Raw genomic sequence first — 15,984 nt, 5'->3', positions numbered from 1 at the left:
CTTACTGAAGCCTGAGCCCTCATCCGGCAGGAGGTCTTGCAGGCTCGCGCCTTTTGGAAGAGAAGCGTCTCTGCAGGATATAGAGAGGCGCCGAGGCTACAGGCTGTAAAGGGTCAAGGCGAGCTGAGTTTTCGGCCCAGCTCTCACATGCACTGTTCTGCGTTTCTAACGCTGTACGTCCATGTGGCAGGCACGAGGTGGCAAGTTTGTGTATTTGTTGGAAGCAACTATGCTTAGTTTTCATGGGAGTCTAAAAGTCTGTTTGATCTCTTTAGAGCTGCAATTCTTTCTTTCTTTTTAATTACTGTTTTCCTAGCACCAGGTGTTCGTGCTCTGCACCTGGTCTATCCTGAACTCTAGGGCTGATTTGTCAAGAAGATGTCAGCTCTTCGCTGGGTGTGGCAGGAAGGGACGTCGTTGCTGCGCCGTGAAGCATACAGGAGCCCTATCCTCTTTGTTGCCAAGGATCACTTGCGTACTCTGTTCAGCAGGGTTAGAGATGTCACCTGTAGAGTCAGATGAGAGGGAGATGGAGGTGGGGGTGCAGGGAGAGAGAAAGAAAAAGGAGGAGAAAAGAAAAAAATTGCCAAATCTCAGTGCAGGGTCTGGGGAGGGCTGGCAGGGAGTGGAGGCAGTGGGTTGGCGTTGAGAGCCAGTAGCTACATGGCAAGCAGTTTGGGCAGGGAGAGCTTGTCCCAGGGAAGAGGACAACCAGCGGAGTTGACAGGAAGGCAGTGGGAAGACCTCTTGCTGGTGTCTTCTCTCCACTTCCCTCCCAGCTGCCAGCCTACCAACGTGGCCGTGGGGCTGGGTCCTAGCACGGCTTGTGCTGTCCCTGGGCCCGAGCAAACTGGAAAATGGGGAGTGGGCTGCTGCCGCTGCCAGAGCCAGAGAGACAGAAACTGCCAGTAACTTGGTGGTGCCTGATGAGTGCTAGGCCGTCTTGGCCTTTGCCAGGGAGGCTCTGGAAGCTCAGATGCTGGGGCTGCTTGTCGGCGAGACTTGCCTGGGGCGTGGGGGCGGCGGGGGCCGTGCTTGCCTGCCTTGTGTGGGGTAGAGTAGGCTTGTTCCGGCCGCACAGGGAGTGGAGCCGGGTGAGACTGGCCTGGAAGCCCGACTCTAGGGTATTTGCCGGGCCCTGGGGCTTGGCCCGGAGCCGGCCACGGTTCTCTTGCTCTCCTGTCCTCTCACCTGTGCACCGAGCACAGCAGCACCCGACTCGGGAAGCCACCGGGCACGGGGCACCGTGGCACTGACTCGGGGCCGCTCGGGCCCGTCTTCCCCTTCCCTTGTTAGCGCGGCTGGTTTCCCTTCCAGCCTCGTCCTCCCTCCCCATGTTTAGCCGCCCCCACGCCCTTTCCTCCTGCCTCCCCTGGCCCTTCCTCATTCTCCTCCACACTCCGCCTTTCCTGCTGGTTTTCCGGGAACAAGAAGGAGGTGTCACTGGGGCCCTCCTGGGGGTCCCACAGGAGGGAGGAAGGAGCAGGACGCGGTCGGAGGCCCCGCTGGCACTGGGGCGCGAGGCGGCCAGCCGGCGGGCGGGTGGTGGAGGCAGCCGAGGGCTGTGATTGCCACCGTCCCCACCCGTCCCCACCCATCCCCACCCGTCCCCACACCGGCAGGCCCACAGCAAGGCGCCTCAAGACGCCCGACCCGGCCACTGAGGCCTTACCCCACGGAGCAGGGGTGCCCTACGGCGGCCGCTCCGGACATGGAGACTTGCTTGTCACCTTCATTTCTGCTCCTTGTCCTGTCCTTTGAAACAGCAGGGGCCGTGACTTTGCTCCCACCGCCCTGGGGGGAGACTGTAGGAGGGTGGCGAGGCCAGCAGGGGCCCACGCTCACGGAGCAGCCAGCCAGCCACCTGCCCCGTGGGGGCGGGGAGGGACCCCCAGCTGCGGTCCTGGGGACCGTCCTGTCGCCTGGCCTGCCCAGGCACGTCCCGGGGTGGGGGGGGGGCGGCGAGTTGCCCGTGATCTGTGTTGGTCGCAGGGTGGGCCGTAGGCTTTTGGATGTGGTCGTGGAGGAGAGGTTCATTCTTTCATCTTCACCCCCCGTCCTCCATGGTGTTCAGCCCTCTGTTTCTCCATATTTTTTCTTTCTAGGCTTCCTGGATTGGGGACAGAATAATCTCCCCTTTTGGAGGAGAAGGCGGGGAGTCTGAGCCGGGAGTCTCAGGCCAGACCCTGCCTTCAGTGAACACTGCTTGCAGGCTTGCGCATATTCTTGGGGGAAGCCTCCTAGATGTGGGGTCAGTGGGGAAGAACAAGTGGGGGTTTGGCCCAGTCTTACGCTAAAATCCTTTGTCCTTGAGGAGCCGTAGGACTTCTACATCTGCACACCGAGGGGCAGGTCTGCCAGTTGTGGAGGGCTGACTGGGTGCTGCTCTGACACCTGTCCTGGCCTCTCTGCCCCAGCACCTGATCTGAAGCAGTCTTTTACCTGACGGAGCCTTTTCTCCTCATGAATACAGAGAGTTGCTTAAAAGAAAAATAAATTCTAGAAGAATCCAATTAGAATTAACCCTGGTTATTTATTTACCTTCACACAGTGATTGAAGTTAAAACCTGTAAGATTTATGAGCTTTAAGGTAAATGAGCAGTGAAGGTGAGGATGGGTAGGTGCTTTATTCCTGTGTCTTCTCTAGTCTTTTATTCTCTTACCTGGTTGAGAACAGTTACTTGGAGCAGACCGTTGAGCATCTGATGGAAGCGATGGCCCCTCAGGAAATTGCTCATATACGTGAGAGGTATACCTGCAATTCTGGGGGGTTTGCTCATCTTACGACATTTATCCACAGATTTCCTCCTTTAGGGATCTGTGAGCTCTAGGTTCATAATTCTCACATTGAGTAGACACCTGAATAGTCTAGCTTTTGTGTTGACTATTAGTAACATTACAGACTTCATTATCAGGTACTTACAGAATGAAAAGCACTGTGTTTCTTCTCCTTTCCTTTCCTTTCCTTTCCTTTCCTTTCCTTTCCTTTCCTTTTTCCTTTCCTTTTTCCTTTCCTTTTTCCTTTCCTTTTTCCTTTCCTTTTTCCTTTCCTTTTTCCTTTCCTTTTTCCTTTCCTTTTTCCTTTCCTTTTTCCTTTCCTTTTTCCTTTTCCTTTTTCCTTTCCTTTTTCCTTTCCTTTTTCCTTTCCTTTTTCCTTTCCTTTTTCCTTTCCTTTTTCCTTTCCTTTTTCCTTTCCTTTTTCCTTTCCTTTTTCCTTTCCTTTTTCCTTTCCTTTTTCCTTTCCTTTTTCCTTTCCTTTTTCCTTTCCTTTTTCCTTTCCTTTCCTTTCCTTTCCTTTCCTTTCCTTTTTAAAAAGTTTTTAAAAATTTTTAAATTTAATTTTTTAATTTTTTATTAGAGTTCAATTTGCCAACATACAGCATAACACCCAGTGCTCATCCCATCAAGTGCCCCCTCTCAGTGCCCATCACCCAGTCACCCCCACCCCCCCGCCCACCTCCCTTTCCACCACCCCTTGTTTTTTTGACCCTGAGATCAAGACCTGAGCTGAGATCGAGTCAAATGCTTAACTAGTGGAGCCACCTAGGCACCCCTAATCCTGTGTTTCTTTAGCCAAGTGACATAATGAACTTTGTCTTTATCTTTAGGTCTGATTGGTGGGGTAGGCTTGGCAATATTAAGGCCTTATTATTTTAATGTCCTCAGAGACATTGAAGGACATTACATATTAAGAACCCCACCCCAGATGGCAAAAACTGTTAGGTTGAGACCAAGGAGAATATTGATGGTGGTGGTTAGAGATTCCTACATTTTTGGACACCAAGTATAGCATTATGCACTGGTGTTCTAGCATTTTCAGTTTTATTTTCTGTAATTAGTGGAAAGAAAATGTGATTTCTGAGGAGGCAGGGCATAAATTCAGATCTTGACCTCAAACCAACATTTTGTAGAGGTCCCTTTAGTAATGTCAACAGCTGTCTGTGGGACCAGAGCGGTGGTTGTATGCCCAGTTCAGGGGATGAGTAGGGAGCAGGTGATCCCCTGGTTTCCCTGGGACCACTGAGGGAACTTTACCCTGGCCCCCGTCATGTCAACAAGCTACTGAGGGCTCTGCTGCTCACTCCTTTCCAATACCAGCTACAGTTATGATCTAATTTTGACTGGCCTCTCTTTGGGCACCATGAATCTTATCTGTCTTACTTTCAATATTTACCAAGAATGGGGGTTGGTGTAGGGTCAGCTCTGTTCATTCATTGGGCCCTCCCCCACAAAGGCACTCCCAGATGTTAGCCACTGGCAAGAGGCCTGAGACAGTGATGCCCATGCCTTCGTTAACGATCTTGTGTGTTAGAGATTGGAGTCCTGTGAGGACTTCGCTTGTGCTGCATGAGTACAGATGTATCTGAGCTTCAGTGCGTTCTCTTCATGCCTGTCATTACTCCCAGTAGATTCTCACCTTTTAATAATGTCCTAGTCCCACATGGTAGCTGCTTTCACTTGTTGAAAAGTTCTGAGAAGTTGTGAGTCATTATGCCATTTCCTCTGTAGTTTCCAGCTGACTTAGTGCCCCTGGGGTGGGGGCCAGGCGCCAAGGGAGCAGGGGTTTGGAGACCCTGTGGGGAACACTGCGCCCATTCCAGGACTGGACTCTAACTCCCCTGGGGGAAAGGTTGGATTATTAGTTTCATCAATGGATCAGTCTTCTGCTGTTCTGGATAATAACAAGAAGGACCAGGCAACAACAAAATCTATTTGTCACTAATAAGGGAGACAGGAGGAAACTGAAGGCAGGGTTTTGAAGACACCCCGGGTTCTGTCTTTTCTCCTTTCCATTCTGGTTTGTTGTCACGCCTCCCTATCCCTTCTTTTGTTTGTTCAGCCTCCAGGCATCCCTCCTCCTCTGTGACTCACCTTCCTTCACACTCTCTGACTCTTTGCTGCCACCTAAGTTCTCTTGTGTTTTCAGAAAACAGACATCAGATGAGGAAGCTCCTAGATGTGCAATTGCTCAGACAGTTCTGGCTTCGCACTGCAGGGGCCTGGGGCTCCTTAAGTGTGGTGTCATTTGAGGAGTCCTGCCACCTTTCTATCTCTCAAGGTGCTTGGAGAGTTGGCTTTGGAATGTTCTAGAATCCAGGACCTTCATGGTTCATTCAGCCACGACATAAAGGATGATCAGATGAGAAGACTGGCCTGGGTGGCATCAGCCTGCTGTTCCAGGCCCCAGGATGGGGCAGGGCATCTGCGCTCTCCTCTCAGTTGCCTGGTGAAGGCTTGAACATGATGTCTTGTAGATAGAGTTCCCACGATGGAAAGACGATTATCAAACCAGTAATCTCAGGTGAGATTTAAAATCAGCTGTGTCTGAGGCTCTAAAATTTTTTTAAAAAATTTACATTCTGTTGTGGTCATGTTGTCTCTGATATCTTTTGGTTTTGCTTTCCTGCCTGTCTGTGTATGCTGTCCTAGGCTGTCAGCTGTGCTCCACGTTCCTGGGGAAACACGGCTTTGGCTACTATGGATTTATTGACTTGGATTTTCTAGAAGATTGATCAAATTGCCTGACTTTATCAGAAATAATTGTCGTTCTAGTTTAAATTTTATTACCTCATTTCTATTTAGTCAGTGCTGGATTTTAGAGATTGGTGGTAAAGTCTCAGATAAATGTGTGTGAGGCAGAAATTGTTCCATTTGAGATAATTAATTTGAGACCCTGTCAATAAGATACAATCCAGAGTAATGTAACAAACTTGATTGTAACACTGCCTAAATGGGGCGCCTGGGTGGCTCAGTTAGTTAAGCCATCTGACTCTTGGTTTTGGCTTAGGTCATGATCTCAGGGTCGTGAGATCAAGCCCTGTGTGGGACTCTGCTCTCAGCATGAAGTCTGCTTGGGATTCTTTCTCTGTCTGCCTCTCTCTCTCTCAAATAAGTACATAAATCTTAAAAAACAAAACAAAACACTGCTTAAATCTAGCAAAAAGAATTTGACTACAGCTAAGAGTAAAGGGGCCTGCAGGTCATATCTGTGCTCACTCAAGAGAACTAGTACTTGGCAATATCCATGCCTAAGAAAGGTGGTCAGGATATTAATAAGTAATTTATATTTCATATTTTTATGATTTTTTCTTCCCAAAGCTACGGTTTTTTGGAAATCAGATTCCAAGTACTATTTTCAGGCAAATACTGGAACTGACAGTCTAGAACTTTTTAAGCCCAAAGGGGATGTGGATTTCAGACAAGTCCTAGAACTTCGACCTTCTCTCCTACGCCCACACCATTCTCCATAAGTGACTGAGGGCCATCCTTGACCATGCAGAAGTCATTGTAGTTGTCAGAGGGTCACAAGGGAAGGGTACTGGCCTCCAGAGCAGGTAAAGAGAGGTCCTCTCCTCCTGCAGCTCCAGTGAGGTCATGTGATGCTGTCAGTCCTGGTAGCCACCTTGGTTTGTGGTGCAGCAAGAGATCATAGATGGTGAAGCTGAAATGCTCAGGAAAGTGTTTTAAGAATTCAGAATTTGCATCAAATTTGGGCAGGGAAATAGCCCCCTTCAATTCCAAAGTTAGAGCACATACTCTCATCTGCCTGCCCCACAAAGTAACCATGGCTTGGTTTCTTCTGGAGAATGTTACAGGGCAGTGGCAAGCATGCTGGCTGTTTTGCGCCTCCTTCATGGGTGGCTGTGTGTTGTTGTCACTTGGGGTGGACTCTGATTGTCCCCATGGCCAGGGCTATCCCAAACAGCATATTTGTAGTTTATATTTGGAGAGAGTGGGATATATAAAAGATAAGATTCACAAGAAGGATTTCATGCCTTGCTGTACTAAGAGGGAAAAGAAAGTAGATGTTTGTCTCTGAATTCGCTGTTGGTAGGACAGGCAGGGAGTGGAAAGACAGCAGGACCCAACGGGACCTGAGTGCTGGAGCCTCTCACTCCCTGGTTGGAGAGTTTTCGGAAAGTTGCCTCAACCCTTGAATCCTTCCATCCTTATTAAAAAGAATTGGACTGTATTTCCATGACAGTTTCAAGGAGGTGAAATTAAAAAAAATTCCATATGTGAGAAACAGCTTTGTGAACTGCAAGGGGCACCCAGCCAGGGTGGAGGAGGTGGGGGGCTCGTGTAGGATCTATTAGTCTGTGTGGCTGGGAAACCCCCTGCAACCCTCCACACTCACCCTTGTGGACAAGAGGACTCTGCAAGAGGAGGCCAACCCAAGGCTTGTGTTCCAAAAGACAGACCAGGACAACTGGGGGATGTAGTTCTAAGGCAGTCTGGAAGCTATGATGCTCAAGGAGTACCACCATCAAGGACCTGAAATAGGCGCAACTGAATTACAGCTTCCTGAGCATCTGAGAACTGCTCGTAGAGCTGAGTGCTTGGTCTGCAGCCAGGAACCAGGTGCTACCCTACTTTTCTGTTTTTCTAGGTAAGGCAACGAGGAAACCCACGTAGATGGCAACTATAGAAAGAAAATATACTTCTTAGGGAACCCCAGGAAAGGGGAGAAGACTCAGCTGGGGGACAGTCTGGACTTGGGTTGCTGGGCAGAGCTGTCCTAGGCAAAGTTGGACACAGCCAAGAGTGTGGGATTGCCCCCTTTCAGGGTTCAGCTGTTTGGTCCCATCTTTTATTTATCATACAGATTTGACTTGCCTGGAAAATTGGTGGTGGACAGATTGATCAGAGCTCTAGTTGGTCAAGAAATATGATTACAGTTGACATTTATATTCATGCATTGTTTTCCTTCAAATACAGTGACAAAGATAGGAAAAGATCTCAACTCTGTAAATCCTCAGAATATGTGACACTTAAAGACCTTTCCGGAAAAAAACTGCTTCAGTAAGCTATTATCAGTTGCCAAGAATAGTCCGAGGCCTAACTCTTGAATAGAAATGTTGTATTTGGGAAAACTGGCAATAAACACGGAAACCAACTAGAATGTTCAGTGAAGACATTAACCGCTAAAGGAAGAGTTACAGTAAATACACAAGTTTCAACTACTTTATTTGATTGCCAGAATGAAAGTGCGCTATGAGAGAATACTGTAGGAAGAGAACAGAAGTGGAGCTGAGCCCAGAAATCAGTACTTCTGGATGGAAAAGTGGCTGAGAGTAGTGTTGATAGGAAAGAAAAGTCATAGTTAAGTATGTGTTTTACAAAAAAAAAAAAAAATCATTTGAAAGATATTGGCTTAGAGACCAGTATCTTTAACCAGATAAAGATATTTAGAATGGATGTTAAGTGATACAAAGTAATCATAGAAAGAATTTAAATTCAGGTCTAAATGCCCCAAGTCACAGGACAAATAGAATCATCTCAGCCATCAAAAAGCAACACAAAATAAAGCAAAAACCAGTAGGAGAATTGGAGTCATTTTTCTGGGCCTGGATCGGAGCCAGTTGAGCATGCAGGTGTTTTTGTTTCATTTTGGACACAGTTAAAAGCATAGGACATAAAAGGGTTTATATCTTCTGTGAATTAAGATGCCATCTGTAGTCTCTAGAAAAATAACACAGAAGTCATCTTTTAAATTTCCACTTTGCTCACTAAAAGTTTTCAGAATAGAGTCTTACAGATTATGTTGAGTTTTATATTAAGGCTAATTTCAAGAGAAGAATCTCTGGATTCTTTGGCAAACTTATCCTGAGAAGGGACAGTAAATGTTTTAGGCTCTGGCAAGCATTCATCTGCATTTCAGGGTAGACTCAGCCAGAGACAACAGGCAGGTGAATGAGCACGGCCAAGTGCTAATAAAATCTGATCTACAGCAACAGATGGAGGGTTTGGTTGGCCCAGAGGCCTGAGTTGGCTGACCCTTGCTCTGATGTTCCACCCTTGCCGCTTCCTGTTTCAGAGCGGGGTCGTTGAAGTCTCATACCATAGGCCGCAGATTTTTGCATTCAGAAGTCAAGGAGAACTTGTGGCCCACATGCATCTCTCTCTTGATGAGCAGGTTTAGCCGTCCATCCGAAGGAAGCCACAGCTTGCTTTCTGGGTGAAAACAAGAAAGCAAAGATCGAGTACCCGGCCCAGGCAATATGGGATTGGGTGAGCCATTCTGTGTAAACTACGTGAGGGTGATCTTGAAAAGTGTCCGGTGGTGTAGAAATGCTGCCCTAGCCCTTGAGACATCCTTGGCAGAGATAGTATGTCTTACTCCTTTCTGAGTTCTGACCCGACTTTAGTTAAATCAGGAAGCCGAGCAGAAGGCAGGCGGCAGGCCCTGTTCACAGGGGCTCTGGATCAGCTGCTCCCTCCCCAGGAGCTGACTCTGGCCCTGGGAGCCCCAGCGTCTCCAGAGGATGCCGCCTGCCTCTGGGCACACAGCTCGGGCCTGTCCTCAGGTGCCGCCCGAGCTCTGAGTGTTTAATCCTGGAATACACAGGTGTCACACGCATGCGCTGTGGCCCTCTCTCCCTTGAGAGTTGCACACACTGGCTTCTCTGACCATCTGCTGGGGAAGCTGCGCCCCTGGGCCGTGCCCTCCGTGTGCCCCTCCACCTCTGTCCTAGATGCCCTGTGCTCCCCCTTCCTCCTCCTGGTCTTACCCCTCTTTCTGCCCTCCCCCAGCCCCTCCTTACACTCTCACAGGGGGTCAAAGTTCCCATCCTGGAGGGTCAGTGCTCCATCCTCAGCACCTGGAGCAGAGCCTGGCTCAGAGAAGAGGCTCTGTTAAGAGAGGTGAAGTGATTTTCCTGGCCTGTCCTTCAGGGAATTCAGAGGACATTCAGTCTTCTATACTTTAAAAATAAAATAAAATAAAACTTGGCAAGTTGAACTCCCTGTATAAATGTTAGCTTTCATTGATCCCTTGTACTGTGGTAAGTATTTGTACATTTTACTTCATTGACTTGTCATAAGGACACTATAAAACATGCTCCCTGCTTTCCAGGTGAGCCTGCTGAGTCGGGGGTGGGTGGGGGCTCAAGGCCACACAGCTGGGAACCAGCATGGCCAGCTGGGCTTGTACCTCCAAGACTGTGTGCTTGTCTCCTGTCTTGGAAAAAGTAACCGTTTCAGGAATCTTGGTCCAGCATGTGTCCTGAGACCCTTGGTGTGAGCTTCGCACGTATACTTGGGTAGTGAAAAGGGGCTCGGGTGATGGGCTGCCTCGCTTGAGGGGCACGCTCCCCTGTCTTTAATGCCACCACGACTCGCAGCTTGTCCTCCTCTGTCAGGCGTGTACCTAGCAGGTGGCAGGGATTGCCATGGTGCGGTCAGGATCACCCAGCCCCACCGCCCACCCCTGCTCTCCGCTGAGGGCCAGGCCCCACCTCTGGCTCCCGCCCGCCTCGCTTCTCTGTCCAGCCCTCTGGCCACGGCTGCACTGGCCTCCAGGTCCTGGCACGCTCTGTGCTCCCTCCAGCTCCAGACTGCACTTGGTGTAGACAACTCGTTCATCCTCAAGTGCCCGGTGTCAGTGTTAGCGGCTCAGAGCAGGGTAGGTCTCTGTTCTGTCCACAGGACCCCACATTTCAGGTGTCGATCATCTTGAATTACTTGCTCAGAGTTTGTCTTCCCAGCCAAACTCGGGGCACCGTGAGTGGAGGAATTGTGTCAGCCTGTTCATCACTGTGTCCATAGAAACAGAACACTTTGAGCTTCTTCAACCTCAAATCATTTTTTTTTTAAGTGACAGGAAAGGAGTCCATTTATGAAAAATATTCAAAAATTAAGCCACTGGAAAAAGAGGAAATTCAAATGAGCCAAAGGATAAAAATATCTCGGTTAACACTGCATTTGTGATATATATCATTCTATTTTTAGAAAAGCTGTGCGTGTATGTTTGTATGTGGTGGAGATGCATAAAGCACACACCTCCTCACCTTCCTGGTAAATTGTGGTCTTCTCTGGTCGGCACGGCAGCCACACATCTGTCCCGCCGCTGGTAACTGTCGTGTTATTTCAGAACGTTTCTGTGCCCTGACTTGTTACATTCATCTTTATGTTTCAGTGTAAAATAAAGGCTCTCTTGTGTTATAAGCTCACATTTACTTTTACGGTTTCCGTTCCCCTTCTGCTTTTGGAAATAGAACTCTTTGGTCTAGAAAACACAGTATGAGTGTCATCTCATCCTTTTTGTACCCTTTTGATAAATGTAAAAACCTATTTCCCTAGAGTTTTCCATCCAGGGATTGTATCACTAAGACAAGTGGTCCCCCAGATATAAATTTCATTGATCACCGTGAGTGTTTTTTAACTTCCACCCAGCCCTGCCAGGGTGCTGAGCACTGCCCCATCCTAGCCTCCCAAGAACCTCTGGGCATCAGGCAGGCTGTGGTGCTGCCAGCTGCAAGCCTGGAACAGAGTTTAGCCACCGGCCGGGCAGGACACCGTCCACCCTCGCTGCCCATGGATGAAGCCCATCTCTGCTCCATAGCCTTCCGGGGAAGTCACCTAGCCCTGTGCACTCTTTCTGGATTCCTGTTGCCGCGGCCACTTGGGGATAATATTAGATCTTTCTGTAAGTTAGTGACTTTGATGTAGTACAAAGTAGATTGAGAAGTCCTTTGTACAATTTTTAGATAGTTTTTTTTTTTTAAACTAAGGAATTTTCTGACAACTAATTTGCTAAGATGTGACAGCTGACACCATAGTTGCATGCAGATTAGTCAGTCATACAGGCTTCTCGTAGCTTCCAGATGATGAGCCACAGAGGTTTTAAGTGCACAGTGTGAGAACACGCACCATGGAAACTGCACCCTTTCAGGGCTAGAGTGTCCTTGAAGATAAGTGTCCATTTGCCCAGAGTCTAAAGCTTTTTCCTTTTTTCCCCCAACATTCTTTTTAGGGATAATAGAAGTAGTAGAAACCTAGTTCTTCTGCTTTGCATGCTGGTATAATGAAACCCTGTGACTGTGAACCAGACTAGCACTCGATCCACAGCGATGGCTCAGTCTCAGCTGGTCTGCGTGACGGAGGGAGACAAGGACGTGGTGGCAGTTAGGGATCCGCCAGACTGACCACATGTTGTCAGAGGACCAGTTACCCCAAGCAGTATGAGGGTATCTTTCCTGCTAGGTCTGCTGTTGGCCAAGACCATTAAAGATCTTCCCCCGAAGTTAACATCAGTTTCCCCTAAGTTAACATCTGTTTCCTCTCAACCAGGGAGTGAAAGGAGCACACGCTGCAAATGCTGTCATTTACCTTTAAGTATCTCCCTGTGAAATAGAACTCCAAATTATGCAGAGCTTTTCAGCTTTTTTTTCTTAGGCTGGAAGTATTTGGGGCCCAAGCAGTACAAACAGAGAAGTCTATAGTACCTGGTGTCCCTACACGAGGACTCTGGGCTGTAGGTGGAGCCAGGAAAGCTGGGGCCAGACTGGGCTGATGACAGGTGCAGGGCTGCCAGTGGCCGCGATGTTCCATGGAGTAGCAAGATCTCAGTCATCATTCCTGAATAGTGCTAGATAATGTGATATACTTATCTCAGTGTGATTTTTTTTTTTTCTCTTAAGATCCAAATCCTGGGGCAAAATTGAAAAGCCTTGGGTAGCTGTAACTCTAAATAAGAGCACAGTAAACATCAAAGTTGTCACAGCCAGGGCATCGAATTTTATTAATTCGAGCTAGGAAGAAGGTGGCACGACACCTTTCTGATGAGAGTATTGCACCGAACCAGGGTTAGAAGGGCATCTCAGACCCTGTTTGAGGAGGCTCTGCCCCCGCATTCCTCCAGAGAGACTCTGGGGCAAGGTGCTTGACCATCCTGAGTTGTTTTGTTGCCACTCCTGAGAGATGGGGCTCCTGGAAGAAAGACACATTTCAGCCCTTGTATAAGGAAGCAGAAAGGTCTCCCTGGCCATACATTGAAAGCCGCAAAACCAAAAGTAACTTTCAGATATCTGTTTCCCCCCCCAGTTTTATCCAGATACGGTTGACAAAACCGTATCTTTAAAATGTACAACTTGTTGATTTGTTATACAAATACATTGTGAAATAGTTACCACGGTCAGTTAATGAACATACTTACCCATCACCTCACATAGGTTGGTGGGGTTTTTTGTTTGTTTGTTTGTTTTGTTTCTGTGGTGAGAGCACTTAAGTGCTTTGATGCCCAGGCACTCAGTGAGATGTTCCTCATCTGTAAATAAGATCAAACCATTTTGAAGCAGAGATTAGCCAGCCTTAGTATAAGCTTAAAAACCTGAAAAATTTTGTTTTGGTCAGTATCACTGCTGTATCCTTACAACATAGTTTTAGGGAAAACTGTTTTCATTTAATTTTTAAAAGGAATTCATAAAAAATATTTGTTTTATTTTCTCCCATAAAAAATGCCCACAGTGAACCCAAGATTATTAGCACTCGACCTACGAACTGGAAAATACTGATCTGAGGTGTGCATTTGAAGTTGGGGTGTTCTTTCCTCCATGCAGGCAAAGACTATTGGGCTACAGAATCCACAAGCATCCCCAGCCCTGACTTGCAACCACCTATCGCCTTTAAAGCAGCATTTCTGCGTTGGGGTTGGGAGGATGGTACACATTCCAGGTGCAGTTGTCTGCAGATGTGTGGGAGCTACATATGCTTCTCCAAGCAGAGGTGGCCTCCAGGGCCTGGTGGCGGCATCCCTAGGGCACCTGGAGTGTGTTTGGATTCTGTTATGTCCTGACCACAAGGGCAGAGGCAGGGGAGCACATCTGCTTTGCCTTGTGCTCTACCAGATACCCGGGAGGGGCAGGCGCCCCACAGAGCTAGACAGGAGATGGTCCTGTGCCATCACAGCCCCCATCCCCCTGCCACATTTCTTGACCCCTCATCTGTTAGTCTCTGTTATAATAAGGATTACATGCCAGCAGATTTTGGAGAACACTTGCTGTGTCCATCTGGCATACAGCAGGTACTCAGCAAATGCGAGTACCTTCCCTTTTATTCTTGACCCAGTTGGTAATCTGAGGGGTTATTTGATGGAATAGGTAATCCTGCTTCTTTTCCATCAATAAGGAAGTCAACTGAGAAATGAGCCAGGATCATGCGGACGACTGCGGGGAGAGCCGGGATAGAACTCTGGTCCTCTGCATCTTGCCTGTGCTTCTCACCCCATCACTGTTTTGGGTGTGAAAATAGCCCAACCAGTCACTGTTCCTAGAAGTTGCTTCTCAGACACACCCAGAATTCTATCTTTAACAGTTCAGCGTTGAGGACTGTCGCTAAGAATGGAAAAACTGCAACGTAACCACCTAAGCAACTCTTGCAGATACAAGGTGGAAACACCTTTAGGTTAGTCTCCTTTTAGAGTGCCTGCCTCCTGCTCCCAAGCAGTCCTCACCACCTCCCTCAGATAGTAGCTAAGCTGCTCTGCCTGAGAACGGTGACTTTGTCGCACTTGAGCACTTCATTTTGGTACCTTAAAAAGTACATTTGCTACCAAAATCTCCACTAATGTTCACTTTCCCAGTTAATCTTACCAAAAGTGTTCTTAAAATGAATTCTGGTTTTCTAAAATGGCAAGATACTTTATTTTTAAAAATCTCGTTATTTTAACACTGCATTGTTAGGTGTGATTTTTGACATCCCAGCAAGGCAAAGCTGTAAGCTCACCAGCTGCCATTAACTTATGGTACATTTTGTCAGATCTTATTTTGTGCAGTATATGTGAGCTTAATATAGATTCTATAGCCCTGGAGGCTGTTATTTTTCAGAATTGCAAAATTATATTGTCTGAGCTTGTGCAAATACCAGGATAGAGATTTCAAATAAGTGAGTGTGGAGTCTCAGTATTATTATCTGGGGTTGTTTAGCTCAGTTCATAGAGCGCTGGACCCGGACTACGAGGGCCACTGTGGGTATGATTCTATCTACTACTTCCTCTGTTTCCTGGGCTCAGACCGCATACCTTTTTCGTGGCCGTCCTTCACTGCAGACCCTGGGGACAGCGTGGTCGGGCTGAAGGCAGCCCTGCCCCTGGGAAGGTGGAGATCGCTCACTGTACTGATGGGTAGAGCAGCAGTTCTCATGGGTCACACATTAGCCTCACTTGGGAAGCTTTTAAAAAGTAATCATAGCTTGGGCCCTATAGATCCTGATTGAGTGGGTCAAGCCATGGGTATTTTTTAAAGCTCCTGAAACAGCTTAATGTGTAGCCAGGGTTGAGATCCAGTGGAAAGGAGGAGCACAGAATTTGGAGTAGTTTGGTTGTATTCCTTAATGCTGCTTTAGGATGCTCCCATCCTGTAAGAGAGGAAAGCTGCCTTTTGCCTGCACTGTTCTGTTTGGCTTTTATTATATGTCATTAGGCTTTGAGGGCATGGCTGAACAGTGTTGGGATTTCTTCAGTAATGAATCATAAGATTTGGATGTTTTAAACATGAAATGAGACATTTTTGATAAATCAAGATGCATTTCGATTGAGCCTTAAGATCCACATCTGTTTTCTTATTTTTTGAAAGTTTACCCAGAATGAATGTCTTCTGACAGGCATTACCAGAAATATGCTTGTGTTCACAGTTAATGAACAAAAATGTGGATAATGCATATATCAGAGGAGAATCATTAGTACTTTCTCATCCTTTGAACTGTTTTGGAAGTAAATTATTTTTTATTATCTGTGTCTGTTCATCTAGCTGAAAGCTTAGTACGTAGTATATGACTGATCGAACTTTTGCACCAAGATTTATGTGAAAACAAAAGAGAAACGGATATTTAAAGAGCCCCAAGATCTGGAAGTTCTCATCACAGACATCTGGCTGGGGGAGGAGGCTTGCTTTCACTCCCCTGAGTTGGGTTCTTTATATTACGATGCTCTTTCCCCACTGTACTTCTGGCTCATTCTGTGGCTCTCCCTGGGAACACATGTCCTTTCCAGGACCATGATATGACTCCTTCCCGAAGCCTGCCACCCCAATGAAGTGGCTGCTGTTGGTTTACTGCGTCTTACCTCTTTCAGGTCTGTTCCACACGAGCTTGGGTTGGTTTCCAGAGTGCCTATGGTGGTGCTCCAGTATCTCTTACCTTGGCAAGTGTATTATCTCCTCACACAGGAACTATTATCTCTTCTTTTTTGGAGCTAGAGGAGGCCCC

The 15,984-nt window shown here is 47.5% G+C and overlaps 1 protein-coding gene across 7 annotated transcripts in view; it reads left to right on the top strand.

The window, feature by feature from the left end:
* TIAM2 (TIAM Rac1 associated GEF 2) overlaps window positions 1-15,984 on the top strand; it is a 219,048-nt gene that overhangs the window by 186,166 nt on the left and 16,898 nt on the right. Inside the window, exon 1 of one of the 7 annotated variants that reach the window (XM_026018709.2) lies at window positions 4,904-5,302. The exons of the other annotated variants lie outside the window; for them this stretch is intronic. The gene's annotated coding sequence lies outside the window, so the exon portion shown is untranslated. Of the gene's footprint in view, window positions 1-4,903; window positions 5,303-15,984 lie in introns of those variants that run through there. 7 annotated transcript variants of the gene reach the window in all.

This window comes from Vulpes vulpes, chromosome 1 (assembly GCF_048418805.1).
Source record: "Vulpes vulpes isolate BD-2025 chromosome 1, VulVul3, whole genome shotgun sequence".
Taxonomy (NCBI): Eukaryota; Metazoa; Chordata; class Mammalia; order Carnivora; family Canidae; genus Vulpes; species Vulpes vulpes.
The sequence above is the reverse complement of the archived record's forward strand: the minus strand, read 5'-3'. Positions and strand labels throughout refer to the sequence as shown.